General features: G+C 32.8%; 1 long non-coding RNA gene across 1 annotated transcript; it reads left to right on the forward strand.

The window, feature by feature from the left end:
- The first annotated feature begins 1033 nt into the window (after window positions 1–1033).
- On the forward strand, window positions 1034–14199 carry LOC134732201 (uncharacterized). Its single transcript, XR_010115135.1, has 3 exons — window positions 1034–2513; window positions 4415–4515; window positions 13998–14199. It is a non-coding gene; the product is annotated as an uncharacterized lncRNA (long non-coding RNA).
- The last annotated feature ends 1920 nt before the right edge of the window (window positions 14200–16119 follow it).

Raw genomic sequence — 16119 nt, forward strand, 5'->3', positions numbered from 1 at the left:
CTAAATTTGGTTTTCTTAACAAGGTAGTTACTCCCAGGGAAGATCAGGTCTAATTGAAAAGCTTTCTTTTTTTCACCAGGAAGTGGGTCCTCAGTATGTTCTTAGCTGGATCCCATAAATGCCATGGATCAATGACTTCTGTGTGCCTTCTATTCTCCTGTTTTCCAAATGAGGGTCGTTACTGATATTAGTGTGTCTCTGTCATTATGTATATATGAAGGATCCAAGGGCAGAATAAATGGATTTTTAATGTGCGGATTACAGAAGCATGAATATGCTACTACATGTGGACCTAACATAGGTATTAGATTGGTGCAAAAGTGATGGCAAAACCACAATTACTTTTGCACCAACCTAATAACTGCAATTAGCCAAAGATTCCAGAAATAAACTGAATTCTGTGGTAACAGGATTGGGGGGTAAGTGGAAGATATGAAAAATAGCACTAATGAAATACTGGGTGGCCAAAGGGTAGACTATAACAAGGACACTGCTCTATTTTTATCAAAGCATATCTATCTCCTTTTGGACTCACAGCTAAAGCTATGATTTCAGGCCCCATTTCAATTAGCTTGGGATCATATGACTAACTTGTGTCCATACAATTTTATGCTTGATTCTCCACATTCACCTCTTTAAGATAAAGACAGACATTCGAGGATGGTAGGAGCCTGTTGTTACTGCTTGGAGGCAAACCACTCAGGAAGGAATTAGCAACAGATAAAGTTTATTAAGCCACTGAGATTTCTGGATGTTTGGTGGTGGTGGTGGTATAGCAACTAGTGTTAATAACTCTGAATAATATAAATACATTTTAGCAAAAATATTTATAATGAAAAATTATAATTTTATAATGAACTATTAAAATATTTTTATTTTTAAAATATCATATTTTAGATATATAGATATAACTACGCCTTTAACTTACTACAAAGAGGTTTAAGTTTTTGCTATTTCTGTGCAAAGACATCAAAATTCATAATTTTTCACAGTCTATTATTTAAAGAATAAGAAGAAAAACCCTACTACTTTTTTTTTAGTGAAGAGATCAGGAGAGCTATTCCATTTGGAAAACATTGATTTTCAGCAGGGCCCATTTTCCCCAAATTCAAGGAACACAAAACCAGTTAATTCAGAAATGTGGGTATAGATGACTGTCTAGAAATAATTAATTATAACTTCTGAAGAGCTGTCATAGGTAATACCATGTCTTTAAATTAATAACAGTTTACATCACCTGTATTGTGTTCCACAAAAACTGCTGTTCCATTCTATTTGACCTTAATTGGTATAATTGATAACAGCTACAGCTTGGAGTGTCATTTTAATCATGTCAGAAGAAGTCTCCTGACAGAAGAAAATAAAATCGCTGTTGTGAGTTATTTATTATTAGTGGGGAAACAGAAAGGTAAAAGAAATGACTGTTGTTTTTTTTTTAACCTGCAACTTTGGGACTTCTGAATTATAACAGGCAATTTACTAATGGGATTAAAGGGCTTGTGCTAATTGCTAAAAAATTAATGAAAACTAGTTCATATGTAATTTGACATAATTGAAAAAATGAGAAAATTAGTTGGTTGCAGGTTAGAGATATCAATAAACAATTCAAGACAAAGAGAATATTCTAAAATGTTCTAAACGTTAGTACGACCCCTGGTGAATAAGATTTTTATAACAGATATGCTGTTTAGCGCTGATTATTTAAAAGTTCAATTTTTAAATTTGAAGTAGAAATGAAAAATTATGCTAGTTATAAATGTGACTATTTATTGCTGATTTGAATGGGTTGTTCAGTGTGTTCATGGAGGCAGTGTATACATGGGGTTAAATGTTGAAAAAATAGATATTGCTGGTTTAATAGTCTTTTTGTGATAAAACACAGAGTCAATAGTGAGTCTCCTAAGCCCTTTTTCTACCAAATATTGCTGAATTATTATAAAATAATGAGCTGGTCTTTCCAAGAAAACATTTTGTCTTTCACCTTTATCACTACTTTTTAGATATTTCTTTCTGTTTTTCAAAAAATAATAGGAAGGCAAAATTTAACAATAGGAACTCAGGATTTTAATTTTTTTTGGCAATTGAAAAATGTGTACTCTATCTACCTATTGAAGAAATCTGAATTCTGAGCCATTTCTTATTTCTTGCTTTGTTCTTGTTTTTTTTAAATTTGAGTAACATGCATACTCTCCTTTATGACTTGTAACAATTGAGTCATTATGATATGTTTGTAGTTTAGTGTGTGATATGGTTTGGCTCTGTGTCCCTATCCAAATCTCATCTTGAATTGTAATCCCCACGTGTCCAGGGAGCACCCAGGTGGAGGTAATTAGATCATGCTGTTCTCATGATGTGAATGAGTTCTCACAAGATCTGATGGTTTTGTAAGTGTTTGGAAGTTCCTCCTGCATTCACTCACTCCATCCTCTTGACCTGTGAAGAAGGCATCTGCTTGTCCTTTGCCTCCTGCCATGATTAAAGGTTTCTTGAAGCCTCCCCAGCAATGTGGAACTGTGAGTCAACTAAACCTCTTTCCTTTATGAATTAATCCATAACTCAATATTGTCTCATTTTTCTTCTTTGATTCTTTTGCTCTAACTCCTAGCAACAAAATATCCCATGATGCAGTGTTAACTCCACCAGTACACACAAAGATCATGACAAATATTACAGGACATAGAATGGTGCCTGGCTCATTTTAGAAATTAAAAAACTATTAAAAAAAAAAAAAACCTATGCAGTTCAACTGTAACTTAGACTTCTTTAGAAGCTATTTTACTTAGCTAACTCATAGCTAGCGAAATCACTACAGCAGTGGACATGTTTGGGGGCCTCCTTTCCCATCCCTCTCCTGGATTGTCTCTAATTAAATTCTTACATGTCTTTATCTGTATCTTCCTAGCTTTCGTCTATCATGGGGGAAAAAGTGTTATTCACACTCACTAAAGCTCCTTTTTTTTTTTTTTTTTCTAAATCCTTGCTTTTATCACTCTTCTTATTCCAGAACTTTGCTTCCAAATTTATTATCTTCCTGTCTAGCACCACATGTCTCTTCGATTGCACTTGTTCTCCTCTGCATGCAAATACACGCAGGGCTTGACTGTTCTGAAAATCAAAACAAAAAGAGAACAAAGTACTTCATTTTATTCAACTATACTTTCTCCCAGACAATCTGGTTTTCTCCTTTCTGCAATTGTACAAAATTGTAAAACAAGTAATGGGAAATATTCAGTAAAGTTTTTATCTCTGGTTTGTAGTCAACATATGTTGGGGGAAAAAAAAAGTTAAATACTTTTAGTTTCCCAGTTGTCTCAAACCTGTGACTCTTATTTCTTGTCCCAGTATCAGCAGACTATTTGGTTCCTATTTTGCAAATAATAGTATTTATTTATCAGAACTCCCTCAACTCATTACCTCCAAGATTGCAAATTCACCTACATTTGCTCCCACAATTTTCCCTTCCTTCTCTATTACAATGAAAGCTTTAACTATATTTCCTCATGCCTAAGGTAAAATTTTCACTGGATACCAGAGTTTTTATCTCCTCCTACTCTCCTAATTCATCCCTGGCAAGATTTTAATTAACTCAAACCTATACAGTATTTAAAACAAAACAAACAAAATAAGTTAAAAAATAAGACTTTCCCTAGATGCCACATTTGCCTGTCATTTTCCTTCACATGATCAGTTTTTAAAAGAATAATATATACCTTTCAATGATTTCAACTTAAACTTTTATTTTCCTGTTCGTGGGTTTTCTTCCACATTTAAAGCTCTTTTAGTCTTTTGCAGGCTTTTCTTTTGTCTTTTTTACCAAGAGACAGTGTTATCCGTGCTTCTACCAAAGACCCTGCTCTTTCCTCTCTCAACACTTCCTGGTTAATCTTGTCTATTCCTTCATCCAGATATAGATTCCTTCATTCAAAAAAAAATGTGTATTAAGTCTAGGCATCACCCTAATTGCTGGTGACATGAAGTAAAGAAACTATAGTATACATAAGTGATGAAAAGTATGTACATGAAGGGTGCCAGATATAATCTTCTATAAAGATCAATAATGAGGCAGCAGCTAGGGTAAAACAAATCTGAGATATAAGCGTTCTATACTCGAAGCCAGAAAGAAACTTCATGTAGTTTGGCTGCAGTGATTGAAGTTAAGAATAATATGAAGTGGTTGGAAATCTAGGCAGCTCTCAGATCATAGAGGAGGTTTTTGTAGAACTCTGGGTAAGAAACAATTGTGGTTTGACTTCCAAATATGTCTACCTTTCTGCCAGATTTACTTCCTGACTCATATACCCAGCTACTTAGTGAGTATCTCATTTGGGTAATATTTAAATAAAGTCAGCCACTCTGAAGCCAAACTCATCATCCTTATCCCTAAACATGCTGCTTTCTCTCTTCCCTATCTTAGAATGTGAAACCCCGAAGCTTTGCTGCCTTTTCCACAAACCTGTGAGTCTTCCATATCTCTTCCTACTTGTTGCTCACTCATCCTCCAAAACTAAATTTACCGTTAAGTACTATCAAGGACGCCTTGTAAAGTCTTTGTTCACTTCTGCCCCTCCTAATTCCCACTTTAACAATATTTGTCACAAAAATCTTCTTCAATAATTCCAAAATTTCTCAGTTCATCTTTCTGACTGCCAATCAAGTCACCACAATTGCAAGGAGAATGGTTCTTTCAAGCACAAAATGGTCCTATAATAATAATGCCTTTGCTTAAAATCCCTTAACTACTTACTATTTTATTCAGGCTTTTAATCTCAATATATTTTAGTTCCCTGAAAAACAGCTGTAAATAATTTATTTAAATAGTATACATATTTCAGTATTAAACATGGACATTTTGTTCTAGCCTTAGTGTTCTCTTAAAATTCAATTTCCAAAGCTTTAAAATTATTTGTGATAACTTTTATTTTGCACTATTTTATAAAAGTAACAGCCAAAGGTTAAAATATTTTCTTGTAAAAAATGCAGATAAAGACAAGTTTTAGATGTAGATATCTAATTTTCCCTGGAAAAGAAAATATTTCCCTAGTGAAGTAAATAAATTTTAAATATACAGTAAAAGAACTTTACAGAAGATATGACCCCAAAGAAGGAAACAGAAAAGATAAACATGGAAGTTTAAGTAATACTGTATTTTCACCATTGACAAGGTGACTTAGGCTTTCGAATCCTACAAAAAGCTCTGAATATTTGAGGATAATAACATTAGCTTGTGAATATTTAAGAATCATAATAATTATGTCCTGGAGAGTTTATTCTTGTACAACAGTGGGAGGCAAGATTTTATGTAGCTCAATCTTTGAAGCACGGTAATAGTATGATTTTGCATGTGATATGCAAATGTGTATGTGTATATACCTACATATTTATACAAAATGTTATTAAAAGAAAAAATACATTTTATATAGAATTTTACCCTACATATTATCATTTTATTTAAACTACATTTGAGTCTGTGCACCTTAAGGGAGAAAACTGTAAAAGCAAGTTAGTTGCAGAATGATTAAGAAAATCTGAGTGTAGACTTTCCAAATCCCTTGTGAATTGATAATGCTATGAATGTGTGAGAGACTAAAGAGATTTCCATTGAAAAACTCTAAGAAACCAGGAGGAGGGTCTGATCCTAAAAGATAGAGTTGGTGCTGATAAGATTTGGGCTTGTTGCACCTTTGACTACTATCAACTCATACACAGGAGGTTTATGAAAATCTAATTTAATTTTAACAAAAGAAAAACAAAAAGGGAGGATCGTTCATCCTATCTATTCAGACACACTATAAAGCCACATTAATACAAACATTTTACCAACATACATAAATAAAACAGAATGGGGAAGTCATTTAAATATGAGAGCTTGATGTTTGATAAACATGGCATCAAAAATCAGTGCAGAAATAATGGATTTTAAAGTCAGTGATGGCAGAAAAAATTATTTACTATGTGAAAGCATATATATAAAGATATGTGGATGTAATTGATAGGTTGATAAATAGTTATATAAATACATACATGCATAAATACATGCATGCAACTAGTAGAAGAGGGTGAGCAGAAGAGGGTGTAGGGCAATGGGTAATGCTTTGGAGAAAAACTTAATAAAAGCCCTAAAAAGGGTAAAAAGCAAAAGTTAAAAAAAAATCAGTGGGTTGAACTCTATCAAAATAATGATTTCTATTCAATGAAGTACAAAATTACGCAATATACAGAAGTAAAAATCTAAATGGTTAATAAACATATAAAATAACTTAGTCATGAAGAACAAAAATACAATAAAAATGTATTATTTTTCATGTTTAAATCATCAAATATTATAAAATAGGATAATATTTATTTCTTACAGGTTTGTCATGAGATGGCAACTTGCATATAGCATTTGAAGTCACGTAAATTTGCTGCAATCTTTCTAAAAACTGATTTAACGTTACACATCAGCAACTTTTAAATGTTCATAATTTATGACCTAGGAATTCTATTTCTAGAATTCTGTCATAAACGAAGCATCAAAACAAGTATAAACAAGTTTCTCATAACATTATTTATTATAATAAACACTGGAACAAACCTAAAACCTCAAAAATATGGCAAAGCTTAAATAATTAATGATGGTCTTTCAGATAAAGCTATGAAAAATTGTTTTGGAGAAATTTTAATGAATTTTTAGAATTCTTAAGTTGGAAAAAATATACTGAGAAACCCTGTTGTGTTGAAAAGAAATAAAATAGTAATCATGGTAATCTATTTATCCTGGAAGTCAACTAGTAGACTGTAAGCAAGAAATGAGAATATTGTATTTTACCTCTAAATGCTCAACAGTTAGTCCAGCAGTTGGTATAATCTATACCAATCACTCAATAAATACTTATTAAGAGAAAAAAATTCAATTTAAATTTATTTATATTTTCTATACTTTTATGTAATCTGGAAATTATCACTAATGAGTGCATATCCTTTTTATAATCATAACACATAGTACTATTTAAAACATATGTATGTACTATTTAAAACATATTCCCCCTGTAAGGGTTGGGAATGAATATGTTCTTTGCTTTTCTTTGCTGGAGTATAGTTAAAGAATCAGAAAATTTATAGAATACTCTGATCTTTTCAGTAAATTTTTTTTTTTTTTTTTTTTTGAGATGAATCTCGCTCTGTCACCTAGGCTGGAGTACAGTGGCGTGATCTCGGCTCACTGCAAGCTCTGCCTCCCGGGGTTCACTTCATTCTCCTGCCTCAGCCTCCCATGTAGCTGGGACTACATGCGCCCACCACCACGCCCGGCTAAATTTTTTGTATTTTTAGTAGAGATGGGGTTTCACCGTGTTAGCCAGGATGGTCTCCATCTACTGACCTCGTGATTCACCCGCCTCAGCCTCTCAGAGTGCTGGGATTACAGGTGTGAGCCACCGTGCCTGGCCTCTTTTCAGCAAATTTCTACCTGAAAATGTCTCTTTTATATACTGGTAAATAAATATGTCAATGAGAATGTAGAAATGAAGAGAGCTATGTTTGTCCTTTAGTTTGGGTCAATAGAGACAAACAATTTTTAATATATTAACTCAGCTTTCTCTTTTGGGTTTGTTAGGAATTTTTAATACAATGCACTTTTACATTCATGAACTTGATACAGCTCAAATAATGAAATTATATAATATTTAATGTAAAAGCTTTCTAATTTACAACTAAATTGTTTTTTATTCAACATATTACACAACAATATAAAGGTATTTGCTTTGGGACAATATGCCAAATTATATCTTCTATATTGAGCTATACTTACATAAAGGAGTACATTTTACTTCTCTGTGCAAACTGAGATAAAATTGTTTAAATATTTAACATTCTGTTTTTATTCCCATTTACCTAAGTAACAAGTACTATGTCAGAAAATCAAGTGGAAGAGGAGACTGGAAATAGGCCAAGAATCTGTAACAAAAATCAATATTTAATAAACTTTGCATTTTAAGAAAAGAATGAGTAAAGGATGAAATACGCCCTTTGCAGTAGATTTAACTCAAACTTATCAATTTCAGACCTGAATTTCAATTTGCTGAGCAAACTTTCTCTATTTGGACATGTTTTCTTCTTTTCTGGCTCAGCTTCATCTCTACTGACGCCTAAAGGATTTGTGTGAGTTGGCTTACATTTACAAAACACCCAGTGTGAAATGGCATTTTATTCTCTGTGCATCCAATTTTTTCTATTCTTTCTCTTTGTTGTTAGTTGAAAATTGACAGGAGTTTCACACTGTGATGCAGGTCATCAAAAATACCTATCATGGAATAAATACATACTTTCTTTGATTAAAAAGTAAGTTGTAGCAGAAACTGGTTGTCAGCTTCTGACCATCCAGATATTGTCACGTAATTTAAAAAATGAAAAAGACTTAGGAAACTCCATCATCACTTAAAGTAAAATAATAAAATTGAACATACCATTCAAATCAGTAATTCTGAAATTGATCAAAACCTGTCTAGGTATATAGAGAGTACGTATTTTTAAATGGAATGGGAAAGACAGAAAAAACAAAACAAAACAAAACAGAGAAGAGTGGTTCCTTCATGAAAAGAACAAATTTGAAGGGATTGTTTTAACTAAGAAGTAATAACACTACTAAGCAACTTCAAGTTACATATATAATCAACTTGTCAACATTTTGTTGTTAAAAAGCATTAGCTTGCATTGTAGTTTTTAAAAAATATATATAACCTGCCATGTAGCAAAAGATCCCCCCCATCCCCCTACTGTAAATTTTTATGAAATCTGTTTCACTTGCATTTCATAGACTGAGTATAAAATAAAGTTGTACCGCGAAAAATAGCAAATCAAGTCAAATGGGAGCTACTGAGAGATACAAAGTTATGTTAGATATGATCCTCCATTAGGAATATTTATAAGTCATTTGTTTCAGTCTAAGGAGGGATATCTAAGAACAAGTAAATAATTCAAAACAGTGGGGAACTTGCTCTAAATTAGCTATTTACTATGTGCTATAGGGTCATAGAAGAGAGACTCAAATTCAGTCTCGTGGGAGCAGAAGGGTGAGCAGTAAGAGACATTAACTCTTTAATTCTACTTTTCAACCCTTTACAATTTGTCAAGTGGTAGTGCAATGTGTTGGTCCTCTTTAACTCATTTACACCCAGGGGCTCACTAACAATGAGAGGTATGACATATAGACCATCTCAAAGGGTTGCTAGAGGAAAGAGATAATGTTAAGCTGGTCTTTGTAACTGAAAGAGTCTTGTAATTACTTCCATAGATAAGAATCATTTAACACGAGCTCATTTATTTTTTATCAGTGATATCTTCAAGCCTTTAAAAGTTTGCTAAACTTCACTCTTAAGTATAATAATTTCTTTGTTTACATTACCAATTTGCTTGGAAAATGGTTTCTATTTTATACAGCATAGAAAGTCAATTCCAATTCATCATACTATGATTATCATGAGCTACAAATCAGTACTACTCTAAAATACATTGTACTTAATGAATGATATGTTCCTTGGTATAGAAATATTTCTGCTTTTACATTTGTGTTCTTCTCACCAAATCGATGACACAGTATTTGAGTGGATGTATCTTCTAGTTGATTTTGTTGTTGTTGTTTGTTTTGAAAGACAAATTATCCTCTATTTTCATCTGACCTCTGTATATGGATGTGTGATATATCTCAGGATGACTGTACAATTCTGTTATAAACTGTTTCTACTGTAATAAATAAGAAAACAATGAAATGTACTCTAAAATGTCATGCCATATTTCTTCACATATTAAAATATTTTTCTTATTTTAATACTTCTCAAATCAAGATTCATCCTAAATTGCTATGTGCACTGATGCAATTTTGCAGACAAAATGTACAATCAACGTTTATGATATATCTTATATTCATGGAATCTTAGAACTGATGAAATGCAGGATTCACAAGAATATTTGCCTATAGGTGAAAAGTCAACATCAACTCCTGTGACTTCTAAAGAGAAATTTATGTATGTTCTTCATTGCTGTAATATTTCATTAATCTATTTTAATTACTTAAGAAACTCTAGAATAAATCTATATTTAAATAAACTTCTTTTTTAATCTTAGCCCCAAAGTAGGTTTAAATTCAGTCATGAGAATGATTCTTTTCCAGAATCAGTGTTTTGCTCCAGTGTGTAAGCACACAAGAATTCAAACTTTATGGCAATAGAAATAGATTAGATATAAAGATTCTCTAGCACACTTCAAATAAATCTAAGCCTTGAAACATCTAATTAAATAAAAATAGTTGAAAATTTTAAAAAATCAGCAAATTATAAATAAACCTTAGGAGAATTTGATTGCCTTTATTGTACAAGAATCCATAATTTGTAGGAAATTGACAAGGAGACAGAATAGGCAGTTGCAGGGTTTTTGTTTGTTTGTTTGTTTGGTTGGGTTTGGTTTGGTTTGGTTTTCGAGACGGAGTCTCACTCTGTCACCCATGCTGGAGTGTAATGGTGCAATGTTGGCTCACTGCAACCTCCACCTCCCGGGCTAAAGCGATTCTCCTGCCTCAGCCTCCCAAGTAGGTAAGATTACAGGCACACGCCACCACGCCCGACTAATTTTTGTATTTTTAGTAGAGATGGGGTTTCACCATGTTGCCCAGGCTGATCTCAAAGTCCTGATCTCATGTGATCCACCTGCCTTGGCCTCCCAAAGTGCTGGGATTACAGGTGTGAGCCACCACACCAGGACAGCAGGCTCTTTTATTTATTCGTTGTTGCTATTTACTTACTGATCTCACCCGATTCATTTTCTACCTTAGGAAGATTACAGAATCTGAGACTGCCAGTCGACCAGTGATTTCAACAGTTGATGCACTTCTGTTAGATGAATTTGAATTGAGGAATGGTGGTGTGAAGGATGAAAGCTAAGGGATCAAGATTCCAAGAAGCAATGACAAGTTTTACCTTGAGGAAAGGAATTCAGGGTCTAACTCTTCCCGCACATTTTGTGAAGACATAAGGTTCTGCCACAGCTCAGAGTAGAACTTCAACTATCTTTCTCCCTTTGTTTTCTGATATTAATTTTACTTCTCTATTTTTCTCCTATTTTTACAGTATTCTCAATGTAACTCAACATTTTGACCTCCATCCTTTGTGGAGCTAATTATAGTTTATTGCTATAATAAAAATGAAGACAGGAGAACTTAGAATTTGATATAAACTGATATACCTATTCTTTTAAGGTGAATTAATCTAAGATGTTATTATTTATTGATTATGTCTGTATTCCTTTCTCCAGAGCTCTGAAACCATGCCAGCCTCTGAATTTTCAAATTAAAATACAAAACATAGAATCTAATGGCATCACTTGGATATATTTATAAACTATTAAATTTTTAAAGGAGACCATTAGCTGCATTGTCCCTATAGGAATAGATGAAATCAGAATCTTATAGTAGAGTTCCATTGAAAATTCTATTAATATCTCTTCCTACCTTGAGTCAGATCTTATACAGCTGAGCTTTTAAATTAAAATTTCATAGGTATACCTTGGAGAATGATTAAAGGAAGACACTTAAAAAAAAAAGAGTAAAATTACTGCAATCCAGAGTTTAAAAAAAAATCAAATTCTTTTCTCTGGCCTCATCAAGCTATGTAACCTTAAATAATTCTGGCCCTCGGTTTCTGCATATAGTAATGAAGGCTATTATATTATTACCTTCTATATATAGGAACATAAAAATTAATCTCTTAAAATTATATTACGTATGATTAATACACTAATTTCATTTTACTTTTGCTAGAGCATATTAGTTTTCAATGGATTAAATATCTAAGAATGTGATAAATTTTATTTGTTACATTGTAAAAGCCAATGTCTTTCTCTCTCCATCCCTCTCTCTGTCTTCGTCTGTGTGTCTTTTTCTCTCTCCCTCTCCTTTCCGTCTCTCAACCTCTATATATCTGTGTCATATTTATTTACTGGAATAGAAAGTAGGCATTCCAAGTAAAGCTTGAGTTGATAATAGGTAAATGTCTCACAAATACACAAGACAAATAAGTTATATTTCCTCATAGAACTTCAGTACTGTTAGCAGTTTTTATTCCTCCTTGATGTTAAATTTCCATTAGTTTGAAATGAGGAAGTGGCTTTTCTAGAACTATAACTAATAATCAAAATATTTGAGGCTGTATTATATCAGTGCCCCAAAATAGAAATTGTTTTCAGCTTTCCAAAATGATTTTTGCTGGCAGATAAGCTTTTTTTGTTGCAAACTTGTGTAAGTTCACTCTTCAAGCTGATTTTTTTCAATCAGTAATGGTCTGCTGATTTTGTGAAACAAGTTGTTGCTTTTGGCATTTTTGTGAAAGAGCTTGAAGGAAACAATCATTTACATACTCTACTTTCTATCTGATAGTTTCTAAAGCCATTAGATTAAGAGAATAAGAAAAAATAGAAAAATCAAAAATTTATACTTATTCCAACTGTCAAAACTTATCTGCATCACCAAATATCCTAATATATTTAAGAAGAAATGACCAAACTTTTAATCAAGCCATTGTTTCTTACATATTCAAAATGGGAAATATATCAAATGTCATGCGTCCTATTCTATGAGTTTAATTGTTATCTTCCAAAAAACTGTTTAAATTTTAACCCTATGTACCTGTGAAGATGACCTTACCTGAAAATAAGTTCTTTGTAGATTTTAATAAGGTTAAGATGAGGTCATTAGGGTGAACCTTAATCCAATATGACAGGTGTCCTTATAAAAAGAGAAGAGATGCAGACACATGAGAGGAGAATGCCATAATGGCAATAGAGCCAGAGATTAGAATGCTGAAGATGCAAGTCAAATGATATTACCAAATGGCAGCAAACCACCAGTAGCTGGGAAGAAGGAAGGAAGAGTTCTCCTCTACAGGTTTCAAGAGCATGGTACTGCCATCACCTTGATTTCAGACTTCTAGCCTTCAAAACTGTGAGACAGTAACTTTCTGTTATTTTAAATCACCTAGTTTATGATACTTGTTATGGCAGCCATTAGGAAATTGATAGATATCATCTGGTCTTTATCAAAAATAAATGTAGTTTTAATTCTGATTTAAATTAGGTTTGGTTTAAAACTGAATATAATGATGTCCAACACTTCACCTGAACAGTAAGCTAAGAAACGCTGTTAGGCCTGGTGCAGTGGCTCATGCCTGGAATTCCAGCACTTTGGGAGGCCGAAGCAAGCGGATCACCTGAGGCTGGAGTTCAAGACCAGCCTGACCAACATGGAGAAACCCCATCTCTACTAAAAATACAAAATTAGCCAGGCATGGTGGCGCATGACTGTAATCCCAGCTACAAGGGAGGCTGAGGCAGGAGAATCGCTTGAACCGAGGAGGCAGAGATTGTCATGAGCCGAGATTGCACTATTGCACTCCAGCCTGGGCAACAAGAGTAAAACTCTGTCTCAAAGAAAAAAAAAAAAAAAAAAAAAAAAAAGGAAAGAAATGCTGTTATGTTTTGATTATGGGAATAAAGCCTATATTATTTTTAACAAATTTTTTCAATGTTCTATGTAACAATTTTAAATTAAATACCTCTTAAAATAATATATACAGTCATTCCTTGGTATCCATGTGATATTGGTCTAAAGACTCCCCATGAACACCAAAATCCGCAAATGTTCAAGTCTTTTATGTTAAGTGGTGCAGTACTTGCATATAATCTATGCATATCCTCCTCTATACTTACGTTCATCACTAGATTATTTAGAATACCTAATACAATATAAATTATATGTAAATAGTTTCTATGCTGTATTATTACATTTGTAATTTTTATTGTTGTATTGTTATCTTTTATTGTTGTTGTTTTTTAATATTTTCAATCTGTGATTTGTTGAATCCAGGGATGCGATATCGATGGATATGGAGGGGTGAACGCACTTACTTACCTTTATATAAAGTTGTTCACATTCAGCCTTTACCCATCTTTAAAACAAATTGTTTTACTTTCAGATGTACATTACATCTTTAATGTATTACATCTTTAATGTATATCTCTCCCCTACCGAGGAAGATGGAAAAATACATATTGCAAGAAAGGTTGAATTCATATTGATTAGGTAAGAAAGTCTAATTTCCAAATTAGAACTTGATAAAAGAATACAATTAGAGATTATAATCACTTTGAGAAAAAGATCTGGCAGTGTCCTATAAACCTCAAGATACACCTCTCTTATGACCCTACAGTTCCACTCCTAGGAAATTACTCAAGAGAAACAGAAACATAGGTCTACACACACTTATCAAGAAAGTTAATAGCAGATTTAAGCAAAATAGGCAAAAACTGAAATCTTCCTGAATTGTCATCATCAGAATGGATAAACAATGTGTATATAATAAAAAACTGTTTAGCAATAAAAATGAAGTAATTATTGATATATACAATAACATGGATTAGTCTCATATAAACCATGCTAAATGAAGGAAGTCTTACACAAAAGAATACATGTAGTATACTTTCATTGATAGGAATTTCTAAAAGAGACAAAATTAATAAAAATATTGGTTACCTCTGGGGTTCGGTGGTGAAGTGTTTGACAGTAAAAAAAGTATGAAGGTTTTTCCTTTGTGATGATAAAGCATGTTTTGTATCTTGATGGGTGTTGGATTGAACAGGCATATGCAATTGTCAAAATTAATGTAATAATATGCCTAGGATTTGTGCATTTTATTCTGTGGAAGTTTAATTGTAAAGTGAGTTGTAAACAAATAATGACCTTTACATATATACATGCTAAGGTATGTAGGGGAACAGTGCAGTGATTCTACAAATATTTTTTGAAATGTAGAAATAATAAGATGATTGAACTATAGACAGATAAAGGGATATGTGATAAAGAAAGTATAATACAATGTAGCAAAATATAAATTAGGTACATTGTAATATTAGTGAGTATAAGGGTATTATGAAATTCTATTTTTCAGTATGTTTGAAAATTTTCATAACAAAATGTTGAAAGATTTTAATAAGAAAAACTTACACACATATATGCAGAAATCATTTTTAGAATGATTTTTCTAGTAGATACAATGAAAAATGTCACTTCTATGTCCAGAATTCTTCAATCATATTGATCCAGAGCCATTCATGATTAATTCTTTAAAATAGAGATACTCTTTGAATTCAAAACAGGTAACTGTCAGTTAAGATAGTTTGGTTACTAAAAGGTTCCACTAAATGTCTGTATTTATTATAATAACTGTATTAGATTTGTCTCATAATAATTATGAGGAATTTTTTATAGTGTGGCAAATGTATAGTTATTAACTAGCAGCATTGGCATGAATTACATAAAATAAATTATTTATTTCTACATTGCTGCATTGTTTACAATCTTATTTTAATCCTGCTTAATACATGTTTTATATAGTGGATTTTAAATAAATGTTTGTGGAAGAAAAGGATAGAGAGATGCATTCCATTTAAAGTGATTATAAGAATTCTTACTATCTAGCCATGAGCTAGAACTAATCAAAAGGGTCTACTCAGATGCAAATGGGGTGGAGAAATGCTGTCTATACCCGGGCAACTGCTTTTCGCAACAATTTTATATTAAATAGAGGAAGGTCACAGTTTTCTGTAAAGAATTAGACATCTCGCTCACATTTATTTTGTTTTGAAATATTTTAAAGGCAGTATTTTTCAGGGGTTTGAGTACGATTTCTTTTTTTTTTTTTTTGAGACTTTGTCTAGCTCTGTCACCCAGGCCGGAGTGCAGTGTCGCGATCTCGACTCGCTGCAAACTCCGGGAGTCATTCTCCTGCCTCAGCCTCCAGAACTCCTGGGACTACAGGCGCCCGCCACCACGCCCGGCTAATTTTTTTGCATTTTTAATAGAGACGGGGTTTCACCGTGTTAGCCAGGATGATCTCGATCTCCTGACCTCGTGATCCACCCGTCTTGGCCTCCCAAAGTACTGGGATTACAGGCGTGAGCCACCGCGCCTGGCCGTTTGGGTAACATTTTTTTGTATTATTTTTGTACAATTTTTATATTTGTATTATTTGTATATTTTTGTGTTATTTTGTATTATTTGTATTATTTAGATGTACAATGTTTGATATCTAAAGAAGT

Source organism: Symphalangus syndactylus, chromosome 13, assembly GCF_028878055.3.
Source record: "Symphalangus syndactylus isolate Jambi chromosome 13, NHGRI_mSymSyn1-v2.1_pri, whole genome shotgun sequence".
NCBI lineage: Eukaryota > Metazoa > Chordata > Mammalia > Primates > Hylobatidae > Symphalangus > Symphalangus syndactylus.